The sequence below is a fragment of the Saccostrea echinata genome, unplaced genomic scaffold (assembly GCF_033153115.1).
Source record: "Saccostrea echinata isolate AGI-Se365-2 ecotype Australia unplaced genomic scaffold, CSIRO_AGI_Sech_v1 ptg000030l, whole genome shotgun sequence".
NCBI lineage: Eukaryota > Metazoa > Mollusca > Bivalvia > Ostreida > Ostreidae > Saccostrea > Saccostrea echinata.
Genome location: NW_026889779.1, coordinates 1,931,539 through 1,948,640, shown reverse-complemented (window position 1 = coordinate 1,948,640; position 17,102 = coordinate 1,931,539).

Below are 17,102 nucleotides of genomic sequence, written 5' to 3'. Positions count from 1 at the left end.
GAGAATATGATTTGAACAAAGGGCATTCTTTGGACAGATTATCCTCAAAACTCCAAGCAATTCAATGAAGTGTCTTTAATAATGAGGACCATTATATAGTCAATTTAATCCCTTGGAATAATTTTCTTGAGAAGTCATCTCTCTTATCAGAGGGACATTATACCGTAAAATAATAAGCCTTACAAACAAAGGCAATGTTGCTACCTGCTTTGTCAGCTGGGACAAGTACAAACTGGTCTTGTAATCTATCTAATTCTTTTTTCACTTCAAAGTTACTGAACACAGAAGGATAGATGGTTTTAATATTGCCTATCAATTGCTTAATCGAGATTTTAACATCCATCTGATACATTTAATCCATTCTGACAAAGTGTAAAGGTCTTCTTTTTCATGTTTGGCTCAATGCCTGACGTAATCTTCCACAGAATTCATAATATTTATGAAATTATGACGCCAATTAAAAGATCGGGGTTCCCTAAACATTTTGGCCTTTTTAAAATAAGTGATTTAAGGTCCTCAGTAATTTAACAATATTAACGTCACCAGTAATGACGTGTCCTTCAGAACTATAGTTGTAGGGTGAAGAAGAACATAAACATGTTGGAGAATTATGTTTCAGATGTTCGATATCTAGGCCCTTTAGAGTTTTCTTGTAATTAAGAAGTTTGGAAGCAATAGTCGATGTATATTTGTAAGAAATACCAGGTGTTTACTTTATCTTGAAATATGGTGTAATACAAGACTGGTCCCTTTTGTAATTAAGAATATTACTTATATTAACTGCGTCAATTCCTTTTTCAGCATATTGAAAATTAAGGAAAATACGAGTTGTTTTAGCAGTATTTTCTTCCGTAAAACGTTGCGCTTTAAAAAACCTGTGATTTGCAAAATCAATAATGACAGATCCCAGCCTTTATCCTGGTGTCGAAGAATTCAAAAAGGGACTTTCCTTGACTTTTTCAAATAGACTATTTAAATGTTTCAAAGGGACAGAGTAAAGTTTGGTGCAAATGTGATGGAGACCTAACTGTTTATTTACATGAGGTAGTAGTGAATCAAGGAAGACATCGTGTTTAATAGGTTTATTTTAAGACTGATGTCCATGACTTCACTTAAGTCTCTGTGCACTGTTAAAATGTCCCATCACATTCACATTGCCACACTGTGGACTGGAGGATTTGACCGAACAGTCAAATCACTGTCTGCACACAGCTGACTGATGACACGAAATATCTCGAATACAAGAAGGATGTCTTCAAAACCAACAGAGGAGGATTGCAACATAGCAATGTAAAGGCAAAGATAACTAGGGCCTACCAAAACAAGACCACTCTAGAGAGATGCCCCGTTTTGGTGTATGAAAAATACCTGGAATCATCATTGTTCGTGGGGGATCAATGTTCGTGGATTTCGTGGGTCACCCTTACCCACGAATTTACATCCCCACGAACGACTTTTCTGTCAACGTACTGATTAATTAAATCTACCAAATAAACGAGCTGCCCACGAAATTACATCCCCACGAACCAATAAAATTTTGCTTACCCCCACGAATTTAAATGATTCCACAGTACTTTAAGGCAAGTAGTGTTTGAACATCAGTCTGTAGCAATTAAATAAGATTGCTTTTTTACATACTTTCTGAATTTTGTTTTTATTTTTCAGGTTTGAAAATGGCAGATGTGATGCTTTATACTTAAGACCCCTAAAATACACAAACCAGAATACATGGCTTGCAGATACAGTTGTTGGCGTCCACGTTCTTCAAAAACAGTTGGAAAGCTTTGTTCTCAAGCAGGATTTGAAGGACATTTTACAAATCGATTTTTGCGTGCAACAGCAGCAACGAGATTATATGAAGTTGGAATAGATGAGCAACTTATCACTGAGAAGACGGGCCATAGATCAACTGCTATATAAGATCATACAAACGAACAAACGATACTCAACTTCAAGACATCAGCAAGATTATTTTTGGGAATTTTAAAAGTTGTGATACACAAAAGACAGAGGAAGAGAAACAAGTGAAAGTGCCAAGGACTGGGAATACAACTTGTGATATCAAAATCAAAACTGGCAATGTTTCTTTTGAGTTCAAGCTTTGAAGATGTGTAAAATAAATTCTGTACATGTATTTAATGTTTTTCCTGTCGGGCACATGCCAATCTTTACCTGGTACTGTCCATTCTGTTTATTTTATTTGTCCATTCTGATTGAAAAAAAACTGTCTATTTTTTAAAGAATGGACATTTAAAAAAAAAGAAGAAAAGAATGGACACTTACAGGTAACATAATGGATTGTTTGGGGAGTTAGCTCAACAATTACCTATAGAATGGAATGGATAATTCGAAATGTGTACGTCATAATCACGTTTTATTAATACTAGTAAGTGCTAGATGCAAAATTTACTACATGATAACTACTCGTATGTATTCTTGTATTGGGTATCTTAGCCTATCTATTAAAATACAGATCGATCAAACAAATTGATCTGTTGGGAAAAAAGATCCCAATATAAATGCCGAGTCGGGGTTCTAAAGTTTTGTAATAAATGTTTTTATTTGAATATATATCCTAACAATCTTGTTTTAATCGATGCATCAATGAAATACGTATGTGAGGAATGTTTGGTCGATTTCATGTTTAAATGCATTGAATTTCACAATTTGGGATTATTAATCGGTAATGTAGAAGTGAAACGTAACGTGGCTATTTGTAGGTGTTTAAAACGATCGGTAGATTAAAATTAAACAAAACTTGAAATCAGAAACTGCTAAAAGGTTAGACGATATAATTGTGCAGTATATTGTAGCATGTGATAACGTTCGCATCAACACTGATACTTGTATAATAAATGATAATTGTATATAAATTTACTATGTTGAATTGCTTTAAAATGTAAAATTAGATTACATATACTGGATACATAAGAATATTACTCTTTCCATACGTCATTAGCTTTTGTGTCATTTTTATCTTTTTAATGACCATACGAGAGACAATTTTTAAAATATACAGTTTTTGTACATTGATAAAGGCACGATATCAAATGTGTTTGTTAATCTGGCAACATGCCCATGAAGAAATAGTTTTCACATATTATATTTATAAATGACTGGACATTAATGTACAATCTATTGTTGTTTACTAAAATAAAAAACTGTTATTTAAAGATTTATTACAAAAAACTGAAATGCGTATGCATCTTTTAAACAGATATTTAAAATGTGGGGAAAAAAATAACTTTCAATATCGATTCGAAGAAGAGAGAGAGAAAATTAAATTTGTATATGCAGTCCATTTATTGAACCGCTCTAGTGTTCTGTAAATGTCATTTATCCATGAGAGGTACATTTAGATTATCCAATTTTATCAAGATAGGATTAACATCTACAAATTATTTTTTAGGTAATAAAATAATAGAAAAATATGCTTACAAGTTCTTGTGAATGAACTTCCCAATAATCGATTTATCTTCCTGTCTGCGCAATAGACAGCTGCGCAATGGTCTTTTAAAAATTATTAGAAGATAGGGATCACTATGGGCGGCGGAAAGGGTACAATAGATATTAACGAACAATTAAATTTGCAAAAACATAATGTGATGTAAAATAATCAGACATTTAACTGAATTAACGCTATATGCCATGCAAAAAAAAAAACAACAACAAACAAACCAAAAAAAAAAAACAAACAAAAAAAACAAACAAACAAACAAACAAACAAACAAAACAAAACCCAGACATAATCTAAATTAAATTGACAGTTGGTTTTGCTGCGAAGTCCATTGATTTGACTTATTCAACGAAAGGCTATTCCGTTATTAAAGATTTCATGATGAAACTTGTAAGGTATATATTATCATGACCATTAAAAATAAAATTTTATTAATTCATTAATATTTAGGGCAAATATTTATACTCTATACCAACGACTTGAATGCCTTTTTGTGTAAAATCAGGAGTAGAAATGTACAACTTGAATGTAAAACTCGCGCAAAAGTGACGTCACAATGAGGCTAACGACATGGTAACGATATAATATAATTATATCTATAGGGCAGCAAAAAAAAAAACAAAAAACAAAAAAAAACCAAAAAAAAAAAAAAAAAACTAAACTCAAATCTTCAATATATTTTTGTTGTTTTTAAACATTTTGAATGTAAATATAAGGAATGTTTTTTTTAGTTTGTGTTATTGGTGTGTAAACCACACAGACTTGCACGTAGACATATTTTTCATGAAGCGCTAATAAATATGGCTACGTGACAAGTCTGTGTGATTAAAACACCAATAAAACTCACAAAATTAAATAAATATAAATAAATACAGCGTAGTTTTGAGCATTTCTCACTTTTTCCGTCAAAACTCTATGTCCAAATTATTAACCAATCCAATTCGCTTAAATTGAAAAAAAGTAATTATACGTTAGATATCATTTATCTTTTTTATCCAGAATAGTTGAAAATACGATGAAAATTCAGTGTCAAATCTATCACCAGAAAAGATATAAATATTTTGTATAGTTTTAATAAATACATTAATATTGACCAGTCCAACAATGTCCAACAATTAAAATTTAAATAAAAATGAAATAAGTATAGTTTTAATATCATATACCAACTTTCTTTCATAACTCATGATGAAATTTTATGTTCTTCTATGTTCTGTTGGGGCCACTCGCACCTTCGCCTTTAGGGCGATGATATGAGAGTGCCAAATTGCGAAGACGGAAGAGCGAAGATGCGAAGGTGAAGGAGCGATACCTTCACCTTTGCAACTTCGCACTCTCGCATCTTTGCTCTAAAGGCGAGGGTGCGAAGGTGCGAGTGGCACCATCGGAACACCATAGATTTTGTTTAACCACTTATCTACGAGGGTCATTTGAAAATGGTCCCATCCTACCCCCGGGGGTCATACTGAATCTACACTATCTGAGGATGCTTCCATATAAATATGACCAATCATAGCTTTGCTGTTCTTGAGAAGATTTTAAAAAAAAAAAAATTCCTATATACTCCAATGTAAAACTGTGATCGTCCATTGTGGTCCCACCTTACCCTCGGGGGTCAAGATTTGAACAAATTTGAATCTATACCACATGAGGATGCTTTCATATAAATATGACCAATTATGGCTTTGTTGGTCTTGAGAGGAAGATTTTTTTAAAAAAAAAAAAATCCTATATACTTCTTTATAAAACTTTGATCGTCCATTGTGGCCCCACCCTATCCCAGGGGATCATGATTTGAACAAACTTGAATCTAAATCACCTGAGGATGCTTCCCTATAAATATGACCGATCATGGCTTTGCTGTTCTTGAGAAGAAGATTTTTAAAGATTTTCCCTATATATATTCCAACTTGAAACTTTGATAGTCCATTGTGAGCCCACCATACCCCTCGGGGTTTATGATTTGAACAAACCTGAATCTACACTACCTGAGGATGCTTCCATATAAATATGACCAATCATGGCTTTGCTGTTCTTGAGAAGAAAGAAGATGGGTGAACAAGGCGTGCAGAATGCCTATAGCTTCAGATATTTGAAAAATCATATTCAATTTGTGAATTAAGTATTCAAAGTAAAAGTTCTCATTATTGAAATTTATGAAATTATGATCAACAAAACTTTTCTGAGAAAAAAAGATCTCGGAAAAAATTCTTCTTTTATTAAAAAAATAAAATGGTATTCGTGGGATTCGAACCCCAATCAATAAAATCCGGAGTATCATATTGCTTTGAGACTAACACGCTAACCACTACGCTACACAGCTCCTGATGAATAGTGGCATTTAAATCATGTTTGTGATATGACCCTTGACTTAATGGACTTCAAGTATTTCTCGGAAAGATGCGAATGCTTTGTCATACAAGTGTACTTTTAAGGTATAGTGGGTCTTTGCTCCATGTTTTTGTAAACCAAAAAATGTATATTTTTATGCAAACTTTTAGGATTAACTTTCAAAAAAATGGAGCGAAGACCCACTCATATCGAAAAAAATTGTTAAAGTGTGAGAAAATGATCCTTTTTGTCCTCTTTAGTGTGTGTATGCTATTTCGTAGGCAAATAATTTCAGTCTGTGTGAGATTTTTGTAAATTGTAGAGATTTTACATTAAGTATACTTTAAAGTGAGATGAAATATCAAAGAAAATTTTGATATAATTGAGATTTTATTTTTCACTTCATGTTTGTCGCACTATAGGCACTTCGCCCGCCTTGTTCACCCATCTTCTTTTTTAAGTCTTTCCCTATATATTCCTATGTAAAACTTTGATCGTCCATTGTGGCCCCACCCTACCCAAGGGGGTCATGATTTGAACAAAGGAGTATTCTACTTAAGTATAGTAGTGCGGTCCCTTTTTACACCCTTGGTTTACCGGTTAAATATTAGCATACGGTATTTTGTTTGTTTTCATTGTGTATAACGAAGTATTTCTAATTAAAACAGTGTGTATTTATAATGGATGATTAAACATATCAAAAAATACAAGCCTATTTTTAACACCTATCGCAATAAAAAATGCCGGAATATTTTCCCCCTATCAGACTACGGTTTCTCTACTACATGGAAATGGGCGGAGACATTTAGATTAGATACTATAAAAAGAAGATCTTGGTATGACATTTTTCTTTCAAAGACGAATTACTAGTACATGTATATGTTCAAGATTCACAATCAACTACAAATACAATTTTCTATTTATAAAACTTTGGCAATACAAGCTATACACATGTAACAAGATGAACCAAACAAGTCCATGCTGATCGATATAAAAATGAGTACGTTTCAACTGAGAACTAGCACGTTTACTGGGGGAATTTACCCGTAACGATACAAATCCATGTGGCTTGTTATGATTCTAAAGAGGTCATAAAGAGGTTAATCGCATGTAAATGAAGTCAGCGAAGAGATTCAAAATCATAATACTTTCAATTAGAAAACATAGAGCACAAGGTTGTTCAACAAAGATAGTTTCACTCAACCTTTACACATGTAATATACACATTATATTTCAAACTCGACTCTGAACAAACCTGTGATCGGTGTTTACGACAGCTTTGAAGTGTGTACCTATCACTGATTTTTTTTTTGATATTCATGAAAATCATAGGACCCTACCTTCAACGCGCAGCTTCGTATGCTGCCTATATCTATTGTTTGACATTTTTAGATGATGATTCAAATAATAAAGACATTAGTTAATAATAAAATTTAATTTCAAAAATTTTAATAAATGTTCGAAATTTAACGAGTAACCGGGGACCACAAATAAGCCTTATTGAGACTTGTTCTTTGAATCTACACTTCCTGAGGATGATTCCCCATAAATTTTATCTTTCCTGGCCCAGTAGTATTTGAGAAGATTTTTAAAAGATGCCATTTATTTCTCACTAATTTGTAATTATCTCCCCTTGGAAGAGTGCGTGACCCTTCATTTGAACAGATTTGAATCCCCATTACCCTAAGATACTTTGTGGCAAGTTTGGTTGAAATTGGTCCGGTAGTTCTGGAGAAGAGGATGAAATTGTGAAAAGTTTACAACGTTATTAGCAGATCTATTTTTGTATTCATATATGAAGCATAATTTATGCAAGAGGAAAAGAAAACTCTTGCTGTGCCCTTCAACTCCAAATTTAGATATATTGACGTTCTTTTATCAATTAACAATAGTTATTTCCATTCATATGTCGACACGATATATCACATTGAGCTTGAAATAAAAGATACCACAGAGTCTGACACATCTGTGTCATATTTAGATATTTTACTAGAAAAAGACGTTGTGTACTAGATGTTTATACCCAGACAAATTTGATTACAATTATGAAATCTGTATATATATATATATACATGTATGTGTATATATATATATATATATATATATATATATATATATATATATATATATATATATATATATATATATATATATATATATATATATATATAAAGCACTGAAAACCAACAACACTGTATATCCTAAGTGTCGGATCTACTGAGTAGATACAAGGTCACGGGACATGACAGGCAAAACCTATTACGCTACAAGGAGAAAGACAATAGCGGCAAGGTCCCTCTGGTAACCACATACCATCCCGTCCTTAAGAACCTCAGCGGTATCCTCCAAAAGAACCTGCCAATTCTCCATTCAAATAAACGAATGGCAGAGGTCTTTAAGGAGCCCCCATTGGCAGCATACAGACGCCCGAGGAACCTAAAGGACATGGTAGTAAGAATCAGATGGGACAATCCATTACCTAACGGGGGCTTTAAAACTTGACACAGACAGCTTTAACAGCCCCGTTACAGGCCACAGCTACAAAATACTAGGGAATTTGTCCTGTCAAACAGACAACTGCATTTATCTCATCAGTTGCAAAGTTTGCTCCAAACAGTATGTTGGTAAAACAGGAGATCTCCGTAGGAGAGTCAATAATCACCGTTCTACCATTAGGACCAAAAACTCAATGAACCCGTTGGGGAACATTTCAACCTTGAAGGTCACAAATGGGAGGACATGACAGTAGTGGTTATTGACCATAATCCAAGATGGACAGACGTTCAGAGAAAAGGCAAGGAAACGTTCTGGATGCACAGGCTGAAGTCAATACCCAATCCCGGACTGTAATAAACAAGTTCATTCTCTCTATATAGTGTAAACTTTACCGTTAATTCGCATTAGCTATTCCGGAACAACCTACGCAAATATTTATAGCTTACATTTTTGTTTATTTCTTTTATCCGATTTCCAAATTTATAATATATCCAAATTCATATTTTAAAATTGCCCTTCCATATTATCTTTCTTTAGTTTTTTTTAATCATGTATAGTTACGCTATTTTGAGAGAATAAGACAGTGTACGATTTATAACATGGTCGTAATTAATAAGCGATAATTAATTAGTTCAATTATGTAAATCGCACTTCACCATAGTATACCCGATAGACCGGACGCAATTCATAGCGCTCCGGATTTCCTTCTTCACAACTGTTTATAAACTTCAAATTAAACATGTAAAACTGTAAATATTTAGTGTTTGGTAGTTTAGTAGTAGTGCTAGTTGTTTTTGTTTCTCTTTTTCCTTTGTTTTTATGACTTCTTAATTTTTTCTTTGTCCTGAGAAAGGGACAGGTCGTCCCGAAAATTTGACAATTTTTATTGTTGGTCATTTTTAGTGCTCTCTCTCTCTCTATATATATACATGTATTTCTTATTTCCCTGTATTTCCCAGGAAATATTAGTTATTCTCGAGCATTATCAGTTTTTTCCCATTGCCCTGGGAAATATGAGTATTTTCCGGTTTTTTGTTAACCCTGTTTGTCAAGTCTTGTTATTCCTTCACCTAAGAACATAGTAATGAAAAAAAAAACAACAACTTTTTACTCATAAAAAAAATGAACAAATTTATTGATTTGTAGAAAACTATTGGTTAGTTTGAAAACTGTTGGAGGGCCTTCTAAAATATTTTGTACCAGACTTGGTGAACGGTAAAATCCTATTTTGGGATAGGAATAGTATACCAAATAGAAGACACAATAATTTTGATATAAAACATTGGAATTCCGTGTGAACACTTTTTCTTCTGTTTGTGGCTTCCTCATAGATTTTATTTTGGAAGTTTGGAAGAGTATAAATCATTGGGCATTTTGTACTTTGAACGATGGCATCCAAGTCATTTGAGACTGTAGTCAAATAAACTGGCTTCCGGAAATTAAAAAGGGAACACCGAAAGAATATTTTTCAAGTGGATGATTGCAAGGAAGAATTATCATAATAACGAATCTACTTTCAAATTGGTAACATTAGTTTTTGAATCGGGAGGTCATTTTTCAATTTTGCATCAACTGATAAGATAAAACAATAATTAATCTTCTGTATTTTTTGTTTATAAAAGAATTTTTTCAGATAGACGATATACATGTATATATTTCCATTTCTATTTGTTTTCTCTGTGATAACTCTTTGAAAGTTAGGAGAGTTGATTTCTTGATCATTCTACCGGAATGCAAATTTCGCCAAGCGAAAGGTCAGGAGCTAAGAAGGCCTAATATGCATGTAATTCTCGTGCGGCTGTCTTTGTGTCTGACTCTAAGGAGGGCTAATATGCATGTAATTCTCGTGCAGCTGTCTTTGTGTTTGACATCAGTGGGCGGGGACTATTGAAATTGACATGTGAGGCCTTGTGTAATTTAAATCTATTAGTCTACATTTTTGAAATCTAAATATTACAATTTTATTTCACAATGAAATGGAAATATAAGGAATCGCTGTCTAGTTAGTAGAGTATGCCAGGGACATCTACGATAGTTGGAAACGTGGGATAATTTACGCATAACTGGCTTCGCCCGTTATGCAGATTATCCCACGTTTCCAAAGTGTGTTCCCGTTTTGCACACATTTGATAATTAGGTATAGAATAATAGGTGTGAAATATGTTTTGATAGCAATTATAGTCTGATCTCCATCTGGGATTTACCTGGAATTACCTGTATTTTTTCAATGCATTATAATGAATATTAAAAAGAATACATTATGAAAATTTTACTTGTCCAAGTCAAGAGAAGATGAAGTTGATAATTTAGACAAATATCCCTATCGCAGTTCACCCTGTTTTTTTTTTATTATTATTATTTTATAAAGATAAATTGAATGAGTAAATAAATTAACTTGTCCAGTTAATATCATGTGTTGATGCCCTGGCATACTCTACTAACTAGACAGTGATTCCTTAAGTAGTTTCCTTCCTAAGATATATACTTAATCAATAAGGTATTCGCTCGTAAAAAAAGTTCTTGATATAATTAAACAGCTCACTATTTTTTTGATGTGGTCAATAGTATAATAAATCTTAACAGGTATTATATTCAAATAACTGTTAATCAGAAGTTATTTGTAAAAGCTAAATAACACAAATACCCTATAAGTGGAATTTTCAGTGAGATGCAAATTTAGCGATTTGTCCTGAAAAATCAGTCTCTGGCTGGAAGTACTAGTAATTTAATCGATTTAATGATGTCTAGAAAGACAACTATAAATTCCAAATCACCGTTCACGGTAGCTCAGTCGGTAGAGCGCTCGCTCCGTGATCGGGAGGTCGTGAGTTCGAATCTCGACCGCTACTAACCTAAATCGATAAAAACTGGGTAGCAACTGTTCCTTCGCCATGCACTCGGCACTTTGAAGTGAAAGTTGCGGGTCCTTCCGATGAGCCCTTAAAAACGAGGCTCCTTGTCACGGCAGACGTTGGCACGATAAAGATCCTTCACTGCTCAATGACCCTGAGTGCCGAGTAAAGGTCAAAATTTGAAGCCCTTCACCGGTATATAGTGACGTCTCTATATGAGTGAAAAATTCTTGAATGGGACGTAAAACAACACACAATCAATCAATCTTAAGATCTATACTTAGCCAATAGGGTATTCACTCATTTAAAAAAATGCTTGAACATAAATACCCGGTATTAAATTGAACTATACATAGTATTTGCATATACATAAGTATATGCTAATGAGAAATGTACCACACGCTTTTGTTACACACTCATGTAGCCAATCAGTTACCTTCCTTATTTTGTATGATATGTAAATTTTTCTAGCAATCTCATGTACATGTTTAATCGAAACAGAATGTTCTGGAGTTTGATATCCTTTGCTACAATAACGTATATGCTTAAGCCGTGTGGGTATAATATAATGATGTATAAGCTCGTGATTTATTGCTAACAATGTGTTTTTATTCATTTTTCTTAAACTGTAGGTACCACGACTAAAGCATTTGATAGCACCATCGCCTATGCAGTTGGATGTAAAATTTATGTTCACTGGAGCTCAAGTCATGATCACTACTTAAAATTCCATGTATTAATTAAGAAAAAAATATGACGCGAAATTTTACTTCAACCTTGACACAAGTGCCCTTAGTTTCACTTATAATGAGGAAGAACCGGCTCAGACATACATAATACATAATAACATGGATACCTATAGGAGAAAAGAGAAATCCAGTTTATGAGCGTCAGAAAAATAAAAGTGTTACAATTCGTAAGGGTATGTCCTTTCAGAATTAATTCATAAATTATATCCTTTTTTAAAGGAATAGAGAGAAAAAATTAAGTTCTTTGAAGTTAACAAAAAAGGTGATGAGTATTTAAGAAAACGATCATTTTCTTTGATATTGTTAGTTTTATTTTGATGAAAATTAAATATTTTAAATATGTTTTGGAATTAATTTACTTTGATTTTTTTCTGTTGTTTTGCATCTAGCATTGTACAGAGTACGGAAGTTTTATAAAAATCAATAATCTCCGTGTTTTTTTTTTTTTTAAATTAGAAAATCGAGAGATTTGTTCTAATACATTTTTTACAGCCAATTAAAATGTTACATCTATTCTAATATACTGTTAATTATTAATATCTATACATGTGTGACTTATTACGATGACAGTGCTTTATCCCCCATGAAAGTGTTTACAATACGCTTAGTTATCTGAGTTGAAATTAAGAATCAAATTGAATTGTTTTAGTTTAAAATATTTATGATTAAATAATTATATTTGGAAACAGACTGTACGATTCGACCTTCTATATCAACTGAAAAAGTGTCAATATCCGAACGTCGTAAGCTGTCTTATTTTTTTCCGTTGAATTGAACGAGGTAAAAATAATTATTTTTTATGTTGATGTCACGTGTGACATTTAAGAGATAAATACAGTTTTGTTTTTACACATATCTTAATCACGCAACACCAAAAATTTAATCAAAAAAAAATGTACATATAAATAATTTTCTTATTCATTCCTTTCTATATCCATATAATATACCACTTACACTAAACATTGTATTTGAGATTGTTTGTCAACTTCAACCATATTTGGAGTCCACACAACCAGACCCCCGTAAGTATTGAACAAGAGGCCCAGGGGCCACATCGCTCACCTGAGCACTGTGGCTAGAAAAAAAGCAAAAATCAGTTTAGTATTACAATGCTTAAATGCATAAGTGGTTCCGACCTACCCCTAAAAGGGAGGGGGGTATGATTTGAACAAAATTGAATCTACACTAACTAAGGATGCTTACATTTTCTTTTTTGACCAACTGTGACTTTTTTCCTACAAGTTTAAATTTCATTATGGCCCCTACCTACCCCTGAGGGTCATGATTTGATCAAACTTGAATCTACACTCTCTGAGGATGCTTCCATATATATAAATATGACCGATCATGGCTTTGCTGTTCTTGAGAACAAGATTTTTTTTTAAAGATTTCTCCTATATATTCCTATGTAAAACTTTGATCATCCATTGTGGCCCCACCCTACCCCTGGGGGTCATGATTTGATCAAATTTGAATCAACACCACCTGAGGATGCTTCCATATAAATATGACCAATCATAGCTTTTTTGTTCTTGAGAAGATTTTTTGAATTTTTTCTTATATACTCCTATGTAAAACTTTGATCGTCCATTGTGGTTCTGCCCTACCCCCAGGGGTCATAATTTGAACAAATTTGAATCTACACCACCTGAGAATGCTTCCATAAAATATGACCAATCATAGCTTTGCTGTTCTTGAGAACATGATTTTTGAATATATTCCCTTTATGTAAAAATTTGATCGCCCGCTGTGACCCTACCCTACCCCCAGGGGTCATGATTTGAAGAAACTTGAATCTACACTACCTGAGGATGCTTCCATATAAATATGACCAATCATGGCTTTGTTGTTCTTGAGAAGAAGGTTTTTAAAGATTTTCCCAATGTATTCCTGTAAAACTTTGATCGCCCACTGTGGCCCCACCCTACCCCTGGGGGTCATGGTTTGAACAAACTTGAATCTACACTACCCGAGGATGCTTCCACATAAGTTTCATATTTTCTAACAGAGTGGTTCTCGAGAAGAAGATTTTTGAAAGATGCCATAAATTTTTCATGAATTCGCAATTATTTCCCCTTGGAAGAAGGTATGTCCCTTCATTTGAACAAATTTGAATCCCCCTCACCCAAGGATACTCTGTGCCAAGTTTGGTTGAAATTGGCCCATTAGTTCTGGAGAAGTTGAAATTCTGAAAAGTTTACTATACAACAACGACGCCAACGACGACGACAGACAACGGACAAATTTTGATCAGAAAAGCTCACGTGAGCCTTTGGCACAGGTGAGCTAAAAACGAAATCTCGAATTCCAAATACAATTTGACATTGGGGTATAATTTAAAAAATCAAAAATTATCTGGAGTGATAAATTGAAGTTTCTAGAATTTATCATAAGTTTTGATAATTGTATTTATGTGCAACATAAAATAATTTAAACCACCGTATAGCATTGCATTGTATTGGTAATGTATTTTTTTCCGGATATTCCAATGCCACACTCAACTTCTGTTTATATCCGTACCTTGTTACGTCATCATTGTTTATCTCCATTCTCTATCCAGAGTTGTCGTTCCCGCAACGCTCCCACAGTGTTGGGAGCGCAGCGGAAGACAACTCTGGATAGAGAATGTGTTTATCTCTAGTCTGCACACTTTGTCTGAAAAAATGTTTTGACCCACCCACCGGGTGACCCCTACTATTATGATGCCTCTAAAATTTCATTGGTCGAAATGAATACTGTATTAAACCATATTATGCTGTCTACCCACATCATATTGTTAATGTGCCCCCTCCATGTGACCTACCCCCCCCCCCCCCCACACACACACACACATCAAATCAGCATGTCCCCTCCACGTACCATACTGTCCAGATCATATTCGATATAACACACAAGGAGCCTAATAACTGACGTCACATAAGCATCAAACGAAATGAACTTGATTAAAAAATCTTCGACAGGAGAAATTTGTTAGACTTAGAGGGGTAATACGGAAATATATGGGGTCCTAAAAAATATGCATATTGGGCTGTAGCCACTAGGTACCACGACTGGAGCGTTTGATAGCACCATCGCCTATGCAGCTGACGTGTATCTGTTTTGTCATTTTGTTTGTGTTGGAGATGACAATCTAAGTTGGAATAACTTGTGTCCAATCCTATGATGAACTAAATAGATGCATATCCTGTTACTTGCGGAATGTAGAGGGGCAGCATTCTTTCGCCTCTCCAGTTTCTGGTGTCCCATTAATAAGTGGGTGTTTTGTTTTTTTTTTGGCTGATGGGGTCCATTTGAATAATTAGGGATATAAGAAGTATTACAATAATTTGTGAGCTGTTATTGTTTCTTGATAAAGTCTATTAACAATGGTGGGTAAATCATATTTAGATTAATTATACATTTTACAACCACATATCTTAAACTCCATATGTGCAGTATGATTGGATGCAAACTCATATAATTATACATGTATATACATGTATTATATATCGTTTAATTTGTAGATATATGGTACCCCCCTGTAGTTGTTTTTGTTTTTTGGGGGGTGGGGGGGTGGGTGGGTGGGTTGGCTTTGTTTTGTTTTGTTTTTTGATCTTGTATATTATTTTGTAACATCATATTAAACTAACCATAATTTATTATTTTAGGGGGATCTTTTACATCTATGTGATTGTGGTATAAGTTTATAAACATAATTTTGAACCCCAATATGTATGATTCTAGCAATATCTTGCACCCTTATATCATTGGGGTTTACTTAAGCAATATCCTACACCCCTATAGGATCGGGGTTTAATTTTAGCAGGATCTTGCACCCCTATATGGTTGGTGTTTACATGTACTTAAGCAATAGCCAGCACCCGTCTATGGTCGGGGTTTAATTTTTGCAAGATTTTGCATCCCTTTATGGCCCTTATTTGGTAATTTTTTGTTTGGCATACAAATAAATGCTCCTTTACAACAACTAAAAGGTTTAGATACTGACTTCTTTCTCTTCTGTGATTTCAATAACGGAAGCCTATGGTTATATCAAAAGAGATGTGTATGTGAAATACCCTAGTTGTTGGACTCGATAGCAAGGGAAGGACATGGACACTATTTATATGGTGGGACTACTAGTATTTTGTTCATTTGGGTAATTTCTGTTTAAATGTCACCGATTCCATCTTGAATTTCAATGGACATTTCTGATGTGAATATAATCAGGTTCTAAGGGAGGTCATCCCGATAGGCAGGTTGCGTTTCCTTGGGTTCCACGGGGATATTTACACCTTTGTATAGATATTGATAAACAATCAACATTAAATGTAATTAATGTTTCATCAATAAACGTAATTAAAATTAATTTGTTGTCAATATCTATTGCATCTGGAATTATGAACATTTAGATGTTATACACACTGAGAACTGCAACGTACGTATCCTTGTTGCGAGTTTTCGAGTATTCAACTTAAGTTCTTTCAAAAATTACCTCTTATAATAAATAACCCTATGTTTTACATAGCTGACATTATAATTTTAATTGCACTATCTTGCAAAAGGAACTGGAACCTCGTAATGCGTTCATTTCCCGGTCATGACAAACAGATGTATATCCTTCCTTCTATACAATGTAATTGATTGGAAAATACCAAAATAAAAATGTATTTATTTTTCTTGATGCAGATGCTTTGTATTGTCTGGACATCAGTGTTTTGCGAACCCATCACAGGTAAAACCTATGTTTTTAATATTTGTCTCACGTTGTCTTTTTTTGTGATTTTCCGCTGGTGGATCTAGGTTTTTGTATATAGTTGGTGTAATGAGACCCCCCCCCCCCCCCCCCCGTAATGATTTTTTTTTATGGCGCTAAAAGTTGCTTGTAGTGAAACTATGATAACTTGATGTTTTAAGGCTTTCTCTGGAATATAAAATTAGTTATTAATATTTATCATTGATTCTCGAGAAACAATAAAAATTAGTGTTTATACATGTGAGTAACTAATTTAAATATTTATGCAGTACACATTACTTTCACTTTTACAAGTAATCTAGTGGCAGAATTGAGACATACGTCCCCTATGCCTTTCTTTGAATCTGCCCAGTTTTTGCTACAGTAAATCTGTAATGAATTAAGGATTTTAAAAATCTTACAATTTATTGTTTTAAATTCCAAGTTTGACTACATATAGCCTATACTGAGAGCTGTGTATTATACGTGACCTCCTCATCTGTTGACAC